At 43.2% G+C, this 14,853-nt stretch overlaps 1 long non-coding RNA gene across 1 annotated transcript; it reads right to left on the bottom strand.

Moving 5' to 3' along the window:
* Positions 1–1,301: 1,301 nt before the first annotated feature.
* On the bottom strand, positions 1,302–3,650 carry LOC310890264. The gene is made up of 3 exons (XR_014577143.1): positions 3,559–3,650; positions 2,778–2,878; positions 1,302–1,521 (listed from the first exon to the last, which is right to left on the bottom strand). It is a non-coding gene; the product is annotated as an uncharacterized lncRNA (long non-coding RNA).
* Positions 3,651–14,853: the final 11,203 nt, after the last annotated feature.

Consider the following 14,853-nt stretch of genomic DNA (forward strand, 5'->3'; position numbering starts at 1 on the left):
CCCCTTTTTCTGATGACAATAAATTTTCCACAACATTCAACCATGTGAAAAGTCTCAAGACAAGCTCCTCAAATAGAATAGTCCCTGAAGCCTTAGGGGAGGCAGGGGGAAGAAGATGAAGGAAATAAAAGAACAAGAAAACAAAACCTCTTGAAACTTAATGGTTAGCTACGATTAGGTTTTGCTTATTGGCCAAATCAGCTCCTAACAGAAAATAATTTAAAAATAATACAAAGAAAAAAAAATGCTTTTCATTCCTGGAACCTAGGAGTGACAGAGTTCAGACATCTCTTGCTCCCTGCAGTTAGATTAGCATGACAGATCTGTCTGCTTTGCCAGCCCTCTTGGCTTCACGGCAGATGCACAGATGACTAATTTCTGCACTGTCTTTTATTGCTTTATGATCCTACGTCTCTTAAACCCACACCTTTTAATGGCCTCCACCTTTCCAATGGGAAGTGAAAAACCCTGTTTCAACTGTTTGGCTAAGTAAAACATGGCTAGTCCCACAAAAAGTGTATCCCTGCTGTGGCAGTGATCTCCAAAGCCGCCAGTGACCACCCAATTGTGAGATTACTGATCTTCTCAGGTACATCAACCTGTTTTGAGAGTTTCAGCAATGTGAAAGAGCTGTTCATAGGGAAGAATGTTTCCCTTACCTTCTGACAGTTGTGGTATATTGGTTTTATATTAACATCATTTCACACCTAGTTTTCAATGTACCAAGTGCCATGGGTTTCAATACTTGCCTTGTAGGTCCATCCCACCACTACACTGACCTCAGTGTCCAGAGTCCAGCCTACACTCTCTTCATCCTATCCTGTTGTTCTTAATTTCACGCCCCTGTGAATATGAAAAGCATGGAAGATGACTTAAATCAGCTATAGCAGTGGCTGAAGGAAAGGCACAGCCCGCCAGTATCAGCATGTAGCTGGCAGGCTTAAGCTATTTTTGATGTCAGTTAGGTTTACCTCATCAGGAAAATAGCATTCCGCTTAAGAAAAGATTTCTGTCCTCTTCTTTACTTAATATTTTTTTAGTATTATTTCAGCATGAAAGTCAACTACAGAAGAAAGCATTTAAACATGTTATTGAAGAAACTGCCTTCAACTTTCACTGCCACTCCTAGTCACCAAAGAAAAGCTAAATGCCTGCTTTTGGTTTCATGTATATTCTTCATCTCTTTGTTGTTTAAAATTTAACTTGTAAGTTAAGAATTGCATTCACAAGCATAAAATAAAATAAAATAAAATAAAATAAAATAAAATAAAATAAAATAAAATAAAATAAAATAAAATAAAATAAAATCACAAAAGACTGTAACAATTTTATTTCAGATTGAGAAACTTATTGTCACAATACAACTGTTTCTAAAGCACAGTTAGGAAGCAGATGAAGAATATCAAGCTCACTCAGATGTAAGAAATTTTCAGTACAAATAGTCCACCACCTTTACCACAGCCACATTTAGTCCAAGCGCTGATAGTCCTGACACTGATTTCTTCTGCAGCTTTTTTGCTTCTGAAAAACAGAAATGCTACTACTTATTAATCATAAGGATGAGAATTCATTAACATTTCTAACACATTTTGAATATAAACAGAATATGAAAACAGATTTTGCTGTCAGTGGTAATTTTTGAGTTCAGAGTTAGTGAAATTACTGTCATCTATTTCAGATTCAGCCCAAGCAGGAGAAGAGATTGCCACTAAATAATGTGCTAAGTATTATTATCATGGTTCAATTATATCACATTATTTCACTTCTGTCCTCCAGCTTCAGTGTAATTAACTCAGAATGGCACAAAACCAGGGCATGGGGCAACTACAGAGGCTGTGTCACAAGACATAACACTTATTTCAGTAGCAATTTCTCTGGAACACAATCTTGCTATTTGCTATTATGGTAACCCACGAACAGACTTTTGTTCGCAAAAGTGGCTGATAGCTGTGTTGATATACTTAGTTACATGAAGTAAAGGAATTAATTAATTCATAATTTGCCCTTTGCTGTATGTTAGTCTTCATTTGTTACCACTATTCTGTTGTTTGATGCAGAAATCAATACCCTGCGAACAAGGATTAATCTATAGAATGAAGTTGTAGAGATTTACTTACATCAGCTTGGAAACAATTGGTTAAATGTGGTCAAATAAACAATTTTAGGTTATAACTATTACTTGAATAGACATAAAAGCTCTGTTTTCTTAGGCACTGAAAAAGCATACAATAGTCTTCCTTCTAAGAGCCATATTACTCCAGTTGAGGAAGGCATATTTATTGACTTAACATTTCCTTCTGATTTAGTGGATGCCAAAAGACAGCAACTGTAAATCTGTTTAAAAGAGTCTACAAAAGGTGAATGAAACAAAATCAGTGCATTCTGACTCAGTCGAATTACTCCAGGAGGCCTTAGAGGATACCTTACAAAGTGTTACTGCATCCACTTTTTAACATTATAAAATTAACTGCAGTCTCAAGTAAGGTACCTCAAATAAGATAAGGTTCTCCATTTATTTGAAAAAAAAAAAGTTAAGAAAACAACTAAGAGTGGGTTTCCTGTCTTTCCAAATGCATTTGCTGTATAGCCTACAATAAGAAGGCTCAATCAAAGTCCTGCAATCTCTCTGGCCAGAAAGATACTCCTTTTCTTCAAGAACATGAAGCCAGAGACCTCTTTAGAGGTGTTTTTTGCCTGCCAAAAGCCCAGAAAATAAAAGTTCAGAACATCTGATAGCTGAGGTATTAGAACAAGCCAAAGGGATGTGAGAGACTCACATTGTGCTGGTGCTGGAATGGCATATCTTCAACTCATATCCCAGGTGAGCACCCAGCTGTCTCTTGTTTTTTTTTTTTCTCTCTGTTGGAGCTGTTCAATTCTGCATATAAAAAAAAAAAAAATGTGTTGGGCTGTAGCCATAAGCTTACATGCCTAGTCATGGGACTTAATTTATTTATGCAGAGCAGACTGCCTCTGCCAGAAGACAATGAGAGAAACCCACTTTGAATAACCAATAGTCCAGCCATTAAAGCATTCACTGGGGAAGCAGGAATGCATTCAAACACTCCCAGCAAATGACAAAAAGGAGGGACTAGGACCTGGTCACTCATATAGATGTCTAGGCACTGGGATTTTCCAGAAGTAGCCATGTGGTCCTAACTGACTGGATAAATGTGTCTTGAACAGAGCTAGAGCATTGCACCTCATCTGTGAAACAGTGAGGGACAGCTTTGTAAAGCACTATGTCAAAGTGGCTACTGCTTCCTCTAGAGTAGGTGTTTGATAGAAAACAGGGTATTAAGATGATTAAGTACCAATCCATTAATGATTTAAAGGAAATGTGGTTCAAAATAAGTAGATTTGGGTGCCTAAAAATGCAGAAAGGTACCACATAGGATGAAGAGTTTTCTAGTACCCTTTAAGGGAGACAACACACAAATTAAACCAGGGAGGGGAAAGGATGCTCAGCTCCGTCCCAGGGGATGGGAGGAAGCCTCCTGCCATCTGCAGACCCAGGAGAGCTACAGGGAAGCAGCAGAAAGCCAGTTGGATGCTTACCGAGGCAAGATTCAGGGTGTCACACCAGGTCTGCCCACCAAAGACTTCCCTGCACCACACAGGGGCCTGCCCAGCACCTCCTGAAGAAGACTGCAGCAGACAATGGGAAATCAGGACCTGCTGATCCCTGGCTCTGTAAATCCAGCCACACACACTGCATCTTTTCAGCAAATATTTCCAGTAATGATTGCAGTGACAGAAACAGGATCTACTCTGAGCTGCTCACAAAGCGCAGGACGAAATGCATTCACCTGGGAATTTCATTACAAGGGATAAATCTATCAACTGATGCTTGAAGTCACCTCTTTTTTCCGTGACTTAAAATCACATGGCAAGATTCCCAGTAGAGATACAAATGCCCCCAGGAGTTTCGGGCAACTGCAGCCATTGTAGAGAAAGTCAGAGGAATTCACAAAGCTGCCATTTAACCCCAGGTCCTTAAGGGTCTGACTTCTCCAAAGGTTTGCTTCCTAGGCATGTCTGAATGCCTCAGGTTACACTACACCCAATTGTTTACACCTATCTCCCTGTAAGCCTGGACTCAGCTCACAAAAACTGGCCTTTCCATGCCTTCAGGGCAATGGCTTTGGTCTTGGAGCTACAGAAAACCCAGAGGTGATCTTACACAGCTGAGACGTGCCTAATCCAGGGCGCAGAGCCTCCTCTTGCACCACCTGGGAAGGAGCCCTGCCTCTTGGGCTGGGGCCTGACTGCTCCACTGCTGCCGGGGGTTTGGTGGTGGCATTGCACTGGGAAGTCCTTCTCACTCAGCTCCAGTGAGTACCCTCATGCTGAAATCTGCCTCCTGAATCCCGTCCAGAACCGCTCTCTGAGGTAATGAGGTCTGGCAAGAGGGTTTTTTGTATCGGCTTCCTTCCTTACAAAGAGCTCAGGCTGATCTCTCACTGCCCTGGCTGCCTTGCTGGTCCTTCTGAGCATAACCATGCCATTAATCTCACACTACTAATACATACCTACTGATTATTTGGAGTTTTTCCCACTGTCATACAGAAAGTCTCTTCCATCCAAGGAGCTAAGGTTGTTTATTGACCAGTGGGTTTTCTTGAGATTTAAAAAATTCTTGCAACATACTCAATTAACTTTGAAACAGTCATGTTACATTTTTGTAACAATGACAAACTACTTCCTGAGCAAAACAATGAGATGTCAGCATATTCACAATGTTTCAACATAATGTGCTAATCCATTTGTATCCACAATGTTGTTTCTAGAAAAAAAAAAAAAAAAGAGGGAGAGAGAGAGAAAGAAAGGAAAAAAAATAGTAAACCAGCATAATGCAAAGGGTACTTTGATTTATTTTTCTTTCTATTTTTCCTTTTTTTTTTTTTTTTGGTTAAAAATATTCCAGAGCACACCCCAAGTCAGTCTTGATAATTCATAAGTGAGACCAATTAGTTTCTCAAGATGGGAGGTCAAAATAAACAAAGAGAATACCATAGTTCAGAAACAAGGCACTGTCCTTCTTCTGGGAGGAGAGCAGCATCAGCAGGGCTAAAGATGTTGGCCTCGTACAGCTTATCCTTTTCTACTGTATTGCAGAGAGTTATCACCTTCCTGTTATTGCTTCGGAGCTCGAGTACAGGAGACAGATTTATTTCCCCCAAAGCTTAGGAGGTATCCATACCCTCCAGTTTTCTTCTGTGTGACTGGTTACATTAAAAATTGAAAGGGGCTAATATGCCCCTGCATGGAATTGCCATGGGCCAGCAGAGCAATGAGTTGCAGAGGGACTAAGCAAGCAAAGGTGTCATCAATGACGATTTCTCTTCCAGCTCTGGGATGCTGCACACTCAGACTGAGAGTTGTTCTCCTCCATTGCTGGAGAAAGAGGAAGCAGTAATTGTCTCCTGGATTTTGGTGCAGAGCACCTTTCAGAAGCACTGCGACAAAATACCCTAATGCCTCAATTCGTCCACTGGACCCTGCAATCACATTGCACCTGGATATTGTTAGATGTGATTTTGCTTCACTTCCATTTTTACTACTGTGGCCAAAAACTGTCTTCTTCTGGCCAGTGCCTTAACGTACATGCAAGGAACAAGTTCCACTAACTGCACTGCTATAAAAACATACCCACAAGCTAGCAAGAATTATATATGGGAAGTCTCTTTTGAAGAACTCCACTTGGGAAAACCTGTTAAGATAGTCTTCAAAGATAATTTGGAAAGTCTTTTGGAGGAGATAATGGCAAAAGGAAGGAAGAAGGCTCAGCAGCAATAAAAGAAGCTGGAGAATTCTTCCAAAAGTTATTTCTGATCATTTCTTCCAGGAACAAAAAAAAAAAAAAAATCCCCTCTGGATAAATTCAGCTTTCTGGAAAAGTGTTTAAAATTAGCACATCCATTTTACTGGCAGTTTGCTTTCCAGCATAGATAAAAGGTAATGACTGACATGAAGTGCATGAAATCTTCTCACTTATCCACACCTCTGGAAACTATGCTCAGGTCTACTTCCTTCCCAGCTTCAGTGAGGCCCACATTTTCACTCTGACATAATCTTTCCCATGTGTTCAAAAACTGAAGGTCTCTTTGTATCTGGAGAATAATCAAGTATGCACATGCCCTGAAGATGTAAAGTTAATTTGCATCTAAGGAAGACCTACTGGAATTCAGGAGCAGATCTTGGCACGTTTTTTTTCAGCCGTTGATTATACATCTGCCTGCACTTCTTCCTGACAAAACACCCCCGAAATCATGTGTGTTATCGGAGTGCCAGCATGCCAGCCCCGGCATGCATGAAGCATCTCAGAGGCTCTCTCTGTGGCTGTGGCCTGAGGCTGAGTCAAGCAGCCAAAGAGCAGGAGCAGGTCACAGCAGCCCAAAAATCATAGGAAAAGCTCGTTCAAGCAGAGACAAAGCTGATGGCTGGCTGATGACCTGGAAGAGAGCTTTTATACCAGCCAGGTGGAAGCCGTGGTGCAAGATACAAGTCAGGAATATGGCAATAAGCTTCACTTGGCATAAGAGGAGTGGGTAATGCAGCCATGTAACCTGGACTGGAAGGCATGCTTGACCCTGAGCTGTCAGAGCTAGCTTCTGCACTAGCCCCAGGATGAGGGTGTTGCTGGAGCTGCTCTCTGCCAGCCAGCAGGGAAAGCAAGGCAGCAGTCGCAGAGACGAGCAAGGAGCCTTCATTCTCCTCCCCAAGCAGACCTGCCCTCCACCTCGGTGAAAAGAAAGCTGGTGACAAAGCGGGTCCTGGGGCAGGAAATGCAAGGGCACGCCTTGTGTCCGTGCAAGGTCCTCTGAACTGCGAAGATATTTAGCTGGCATTTCAGGCAACATTTATTTTGCCTGTGTCTCTGATAGTGTCTTCATTTGCTTTTCCTCTCTGAGCATCACCTTTTCAGTTAAAGTGTCAGTTTCTGGGGGATTTACAATCAGAGGAAGTAGGCACCCCTAAAAAGAAATGAACTAGGACCTGTGTCTTCTCACAGTGGAGTCAATATTCTAGCAAACCCCCTCTTTCTGTGTTCATTGAAAAGCAGGGGAAAGAGAGGCAAAGAAGTGACTGCCTTCCATCCTTAAGAGTACGGTAAATCTCCTACAAGGAAGGGTCCAGGTCAGCACTTCTGAGCAGAAAGTCGCTGCCTTTCACCTGCAACACGAGACTCTTCATCTCTGTGGCAGTGACAAAACCTGCCCCCGGGCTGCCGGACCACTGCAGTTTGGGACACAGGACTTTGAAATGGTTGGGCTTTATACTAATTTAGGGGATATGAAATGCAAGAAAAAGCACTCGCAGCACAGGGATGAGCCAGTCCTCTTTGTTTCTGTTTTTCCCAGATTCCCTACTGGGAGCAAGATACATGGGGTGGACTTCTAAATGTCTCAGGCTTCAGCCATTTTAGAGCCCTTTATTTCTGACAAAATCCTTTAAAGGAAACAGTAAAGGCCACAGTGTGAGGGAAGGTTGGCACAGTCCAATGTTGCTGCGTCCACTAGTCCAAGATGCTTCCCAAAAATCTGAATTCAATTTCCAGGATGCTGAATGGTTGCTTGCCTAGTGACAATGTACCAGCAGCTTCATAAGCTTTTTATTTTCCGTTAAGAAACCAATTGCCTTGAATTCTGGATGAAAATTAAAACAACCCAGCTCCCTCTTACTGTTTGTTCATTGTTTGTAAGCTGTTCTGTATTTGTCCTGTTCAGTGAGCTATTGTTCCATAGGGGCACTGCAAACCTCCGCAAGCACAAACTCAAACCACATTGTGAATAGCACATGGCTTTGTTTAATCCAGCATCTACCCCTCAGCTTCAGCTGGAGAGGCAGCCTGCTGGAGCAGCAAAGTGACCTGCCTGGTTTATCACCGACATTAAAGGCTGCCCGCTGTATTCCGGTGCCAGGCCATTGTTTGCTTTATTTATGTTTATGTTTTTGAAAATGAAGCAACACAAAATGCTTCACCACGCTGACTTGTCGGGGTTGCAGGGATGCTTTAAGGGTTTCCAACCACTAGTTAAATCAGCATTGTTCTGTTAAGCTCTGCTAGGCTGTTACAGTCCCCAAACGCAGGCTGCTGATGCCCTCTGCTGCTTCACTGCTGTCTGTTTGAGGGCTTTTTGTTGTTTCTGTAGAGAGAGATTAAGCTACTAGGTATCATTTTCGCTCCTAATGAACATGTGTGCCTTGTCAACAAGCTATTGCAAATACTTTTTCCAGCTCAGAAATCTGCTCCAGGCAAAACAGCAAACTGTTCATCACTGTGCTTCCAACTTTAGTTTAAATTGTAAGAATCCTAAGTTTCATTTTCTTTTCTTTTTCTTTTTTTTTTTTTTGATAACATGCTCCATCAATATTTCAATAGCTCATTCAGCAATTCAGCATCACAGAACCAGATAAGAGGACATTATAATAAAAATACCAACCATAAAACCCTTTAATTCCACTATAATTTATGGAAACCAAACTAGTCATCACACTGCCCTGGCTATACACTGTACCTTTGAAAAATGGCATTACTTAAAGTTTGGCCATGACAGGTATATCATGACCACTCCTACCCACTTGCACACTCATATGTGCCACAGGCACACACATGCATGTGGCAGCACACAGCACCAGCGTCCTTGCATGGGGAACCAAAATTGTCCTCACGCGGAGCATGGCTCTGACAGCAGGGAGGTGACCACAGCCGCCAGCGGGGAGCGCAACGGCTGGTTCCTCGCTCGGAGGAGCCAACTTGTCTGATCCCAAAGAAGGACAGTAATGGGAAGGAGGGAGAAAAAAAAAAAAAAAAAAAAAAGAGGTTTCTTTCTTCTGTATGGATAAGCAAACCTTGCTAGCATAGAACTTGAAGCTAGCATCTCTCTGTAGCAACAGGGTGAAGTTAGCTTTGTGGGATGATGCTGCAGCACTGTCACCCATTTTGATCTGAGCAGTTAGCCAAAATCTGGGGACAAACATATTGTTTCCATTAGGGGAAGTAATTGATGAAGAAATCAGATATTTTTCTGATGCGCTCCTATTTTTCTGCAGAGAATGTACAAAGCCCTGTTTCCCTTCCCCCATTGTGTTCAACCAGCAGGAGACAAGAATTTTCTGTTCAAAACTCCAAAACGTTTTCCAGCTAGGACTCTTCCTGAAGACTGTTTCTTACCCTTTTCCTCATGGACACATTGCAAATGTGGCTTTGGCTGCCAGCAGCCATTCTTGCTGGCTCTTTCGTCTGCATATCTGCCTTGCTCCCTGCGCTTCTTGCTGGCCACGGGAGCTATCCTCACTGCCCCCTCAGCAGCAGCCCATCCCCAGCTGTTTGGCACACTGCTTTCATTACATGTTCCCCCATTTTCAAGATTGAAAACATGGAAAACAACAGTGATGTGGAGCTCTGGGTGGCTACAGGCAGGGCTGAGCTGAGGTAAGGATGTCTCTGCACAGCCTACCCTGCCGTCGCTCTCTTGTGCACACCCACCTTGGTAGGACCATGTCTTGGCCCCTGCATTTGCGTTTTGCCCTCGGTGCAGGCAGCCTGGCTGCAGAGCACTGACTGCTAAGCAGCCCCCTTGAAAGAAGCTTTCTCTTTTTTTTTTTGTTTGTTTTTTGTTTGTTTGTTTGTTTTTTCCCCTGAACAAAGGATGGCTTCCTGCCTCCGTGATGTGAGACCTTGCTCCAGCCCCAGCACCGTGTTCTAGCAGCCCTCCAAACAGGGCACGTGAAAAAAAGTGATTTCTGTCAGTGTTCAGTCCCTGAAATACAGATTTCCGCTCATTAGCAGATACTAAATTAAAAGTTGATAACCAGGTGGGGAAAGCAACTTAGAGAGATGAGCCCTCCCTCAGGGCACAAAGAAATCCGCCCCGGCAGAGAAAAACAAAGTCTGAAAACAAAGCAGAATAAATAAACCTTCCCTCACTTCTGCAAACTGCACACAGCTGTAAATTCAGTGCTTTCTGGAGAAGGTCATGGAGTCCATCTGCTAATGGGTTTCCTGCCTGAGGGTATTTACAGGGAGAGTATGTTTGATGGACAAGGGCCATCACGGGTGAAAACAATCTGACAGTGGAAAAGATGAAAGCGGAGGGTGACCAGAGCAGCAGCCTTTGAGGACAAGTCATGGTAACAGCTCTGACCAAAGGAGCAGACCCTATGCAGGGTCTGAACAAAGAAAGATGCTGGAAGACATACAGCTGACGAGGACTGACATAAAAACTGCACCAGGAGCAGGAAGCTGGAGTGGGAGGGAGGAGCAGGCAGGCGTGGTGCCGTGCTCATGCTGCGAGGAAGCCTGCAGCTGGAGAGATACCTTGCTGGAAGCCACCTCAGGTAAATAAAAAGCAGATTGACAGGAGACCCACAAGTCTGATAAGATTATGGAGAGCAGTAAAATGTTGATCAAACCTGTCTCTTTTATTCCTTTTCAACTGCTTACGTCAGAAGGTGGAAATATTAAGAGCTGGTGAAAAGTGTCATGTGGGAAAAGTGGACAACGGCTTTTTTGTCTTTCAGAGCACAGAGACTGCATACTCTGAAGCCACCTACCGGCTCTTGATCTGCACATCTCACACAGATAACATCTGTTTATCTGTCCATAGTTCAATATCACTTTGATCATCCTCCCTTGTCCTGAGTCTCTACACTCCCTCCCTGCTGCCACGACCAGCGCTGCCAGCAGGACAATGTGTTGCAGCCAGCGTTGTGGGTACACCTGTCAGGGACTAAACCCCACTGTTTCCTTCACCCTGATCATTTGATGGAGGTGGAGGCAATGGTTTCTTTTTGGACACAGTTTTGAAATCCAGCTGCAGAGCCTGCTTTATTTGGCTACACCTGCTTGCGCCCCACTTCTACACCGAGCACATGCAGTGACAAACACAGCAGATGCCCTCCTGCAGCACAGAGGACTTATCCAACATAACTCTGCCATGATTTTTAAATCCTATTAAGTCAAGCCACTGCCAGGTGTGACATTTGAGTCCATGCTTTGATGCAACCCAAAGGCTTAGCAGGACAAACAAGCTTTTTGCTCCTCTCCTCATGGCTCCAGCACAGTGGGAAGCAGTGAAAACAATATTCTCCGAGGAGACCTCACTGTCGCTCTGCTCTTGGCAAATGCTTTCAGACTGCTTCTGTCACTGTTTGCAAAATGTGTTTGGGGTTTTTTTGTTGCTGTTGATGTTGTGTTTTTTAGGTTGATGTTGTGTTTATTGCAAGAAAAAAAAATGCTTGCAATAAACTCACGCAGCTGGCAACTTACTTGCCTTTCTCATGTTTCCCCCCATAGTACAAGCATTGTTTTGCACTTCCTCGCAGGCCACTCTGTTTTTCATTAGTCTGTGTTTGTCCCTCTCTTTATACAGGGTAACTCAGCTCCATCACCATTACGCTTTCAGTTTTCCTGTTCACCTCTCTCCTAGTTTGCTGCCACAGAAGGTGCAGTTAGCACAGCGTGATGTGGCTCCATCAACGGTCCACAGCACATCTGCTTCAGATGCATCGCCTCTTGGTCTGCAATAGCAAGGAGGACCAGATACCCATACTGAGGTGCTCACCTTCCTTGGTGAATTTGGCCCCTGGGTGCATGCACCAGAAGGGAAGGCAGGGGGGAGGCACTGTGACCGTGCCTGGAGCAGGAAGGCAGCCAGGAGGGAGGCCCAGCCCTGGGATCAGCAAGAGACTTCGAGACTCACAAAGCTGTAGAGAAAGCTGGTTTCTTCTGAACCTTTCAAGCCAACTTGAAATGGGAGCAACCAGCAGCCCCTTTCCATGCCATAGGTACGTTCATGACCCTGAGGCACTATGCAGATGGCAGCCTATCTCCTCCACTCTGCTCCCAGAGCTGTGTCCCAGGCTCGGTCTGACAAGCATTGCAGTCTCTTCACTGAGAGTAGCTCTGAGGAATGAGGCTTCAAGCTGCTGTTGACACTTGCTCTGTCATACAAGTTTCTCAGGTTAACCAATATTGACAGTCTTTCAAGTGCTTCCCATTAGCTTAAACTGCTGGCAAGCAATGACATCTTTTTTCATGTGTAAGCAGTAAAAGCCCATGTGCAATTTATTAACATTTTACATTTATTTATACACTAAAAAAGCAAACAGGTAAGAAGTATTCACTTCAATCATGTTAGAAGCAGTCAGTTAACGTAGCACCTAACATTTTGCTCCAAGATCTAGACTGTAATTTTCAAGATGACCCTTGGAAAACTGTCACTGAAGCTACTCATTAAATGTATTTGGACACTGGAAATAGCTGGATGTTAATGACAATTGCTTTTGAAAGAGTACATGATGTCTTAAGTGGTATCTATAGAATTAAGGTGTGTCCCATGGTACTCTTTGTTCATTTTTTGATGACTTTGTGATCTGACATGCAAATTGATATGCAAGTCAGAAAAAGACTGCCACCAGAAAACAGCCTGAGGAAGCCAGAATCACTATTAGGACATCTCCCCACCAAGACACTGCTTGTGCAGACAGCTGGGTTGTCCATTCCAGGCATTTTAATTACCCCACCAGTGATCACAGCCTGGTCCATGGTGGAGTGGACATCAGATGTGTCCTCCTATACCACGAGATGTGAATGTAACCCTGGGTCTGCCTTTGTCCTCTGTTTCGGGGGGGGGGATGGACACAACAAATAGACTGGCTGCAATATCCCACCAGCTGAACTGGAGCCTTCCAAGCCCAGTCCTCTGAAACTGGGCAGAAATTGGATTGCTGCCCTCTGGCTGAAAAGCCAGCGCGAAGCAGAATGGCTCTGCGGGCATCCTACAAGGGCAATCTCATTCAGGTAATGAACAATTAAATGCCTATTTTAAACTCTTTTTTCTCTTCCTCCCAAAAGAAAGCTACTGCTGTCATGCTTTCTTAATTAGAAAATTTAAATCCCTCAAATTCACTGACTCAAATTCACTGAGAAGGAGAAAAAAATGGTCAATTAATTAATTAAAAAAAACAGTTGTGGAATGGTTGTTCTAGCTGTTTTTTTTTTTGTCTTGCTTTGTTTTCTTTATAACTATGTACTCCCCCATTCACCTGGTTATAGGGAACATCCCTTGGGGAATGCTGCAGCCCTACACCTGCAGGATGTCAGCTCCGGAGTAGGTGTTCAGAGGACTTGCAATCTGTGAATCCAGATGGGTGCAATGAACTTCAGATTAAGTCTGCATGTAAACAGTATGCAAGGGATGGCATAATCCTCCCTGTGGACTTTTTCCAAATTAATTCAAAAAAGCCCTATTTCAGTCCTCCAATAAACCCTGGGATGTGAACCCACTGAAAACACTGGCTCCTGCAAGAGCTGGACAGATTTCAGCTTAGGTATCTAAGCTCTGTTGTAGACCTGTATCTCTGTGCCAACAAGAAACATATTTTTGGGGGGAAAAGTAAAAGAGGTGGGTGTAGTAAAGAAGACAAAGCACATGCCTGAGGATGACTGTGGGCACCACGCACAGCCAGCATTCACCCAAAATAGTTCTGGGCTCAAGTGGTTGGAGAGAAAATCTTCATATGATAAGGGTTAGCTGGCTGTACTTACATCTGTTTGAAGGCAGGCACTTAATTAAATGCTCAGTAAAGAAACAGCTACATTAACTGTGCTGCCCTTTGCGTAGCACAGTCTTAGAAAGCATTTGCAGCTTGAAACCTAAAAATAAGGTTTCACATGAATGATTCCTTTGTAACTTGTGAAATTAATAACCGCGTGTTAATAAAGGCTAACTCAATTCTTCCTCCAACAAGAAGGTCAGGTCTGGTTTTAATCACTAGTAAGGTCTAGACCAAGAATATTGCCTAACTGCAACCCAGACGCAGACGGGGATGGGTCGCAGTGGGAGAGGAGTGCAGGTGAGAGCAGGGTCCCCGTCACCACACCTCTCCCTCCCTGGCTCCTCAGCAGTCTGAGGTGGAGGCCTCATCCCCAAACTGTAAATTCTGGAGCCATCCTTTGCCAAAATTAAGCCAGCAAGCATAGTTTGCAGCTTTCTGATAATAATCTTTTTCATTTGCCTTTACAGCCAGAGGGGGACTACGTGAGTTAGTTTTTTACCTTCTCAGTGTACTTGACAGTGAGCCGATGACTTGGACCTGTCTTCTCCAGATTTCACATCAAACACTCAAAGGGATTTTGAAGAAGGTCAAAACTACTCAGATCGGAGAAAAGGCTGATATTAACCCAACAGTTCTGCATAACCATTTATTTTGATTATTTGCCTCCACCGGCTGGAGGCCCCATTTCCATATAACAATTAGAGCACAGACCTGTCTTTAACTTCAGCGGGTCTTAACTCTGTGCAAATATAAACCACAAAGTCATTGCTTTACTGGTTTTTCCCCCCTCATTTCCACATCATAAAATTCCCCATGGAAGCTGGGGAGTCTGCAGCTGCCCCATAGATCCTGGATCAGGTCCATTCACATATGAAAAATAATTTCCCTATCTCTTTTATTTTTTTTTAATCTAAGCCAAACTTTCAGATTAGAGGTCTGCAATTACATATGCCAAAAAATTGTGTGCATTTACTGTCATTATGGAAAAGTTCAGATGTAAGCTGTATTATAGATCTTTTTTCAAAGTGAAAGTACTTTTCCACCAGTTACCAGACTTTCCTAATTAAAAATAAATAAATAAATAAATAAATTATCCACAGAACTTTAAATAGACCTAGAATTAAATTAAGAGCATGACTCACGACTCAGAATAGATAATGCATAATGCTTGATGTGGTTCACTTGTCAGACCTTAGCCCTGAGAAAAAGTGGTTGTCATAAAGAGTCAGAAGTCTTTGCCCAGAATCATTTATTTTTTATCAATAAGGTCTGGAGATGTTAGTCTGA

The sequence above is a fragment of the Anser anser genome, assembly GCF_964211835.1.
Source record: "Anser anser genome assembly, chromosome: Z".
NCBI lineage: Eukaryota > Metazoa > Chordata > Aves > Anseriformes > Anatidae > Anser > Anser anser.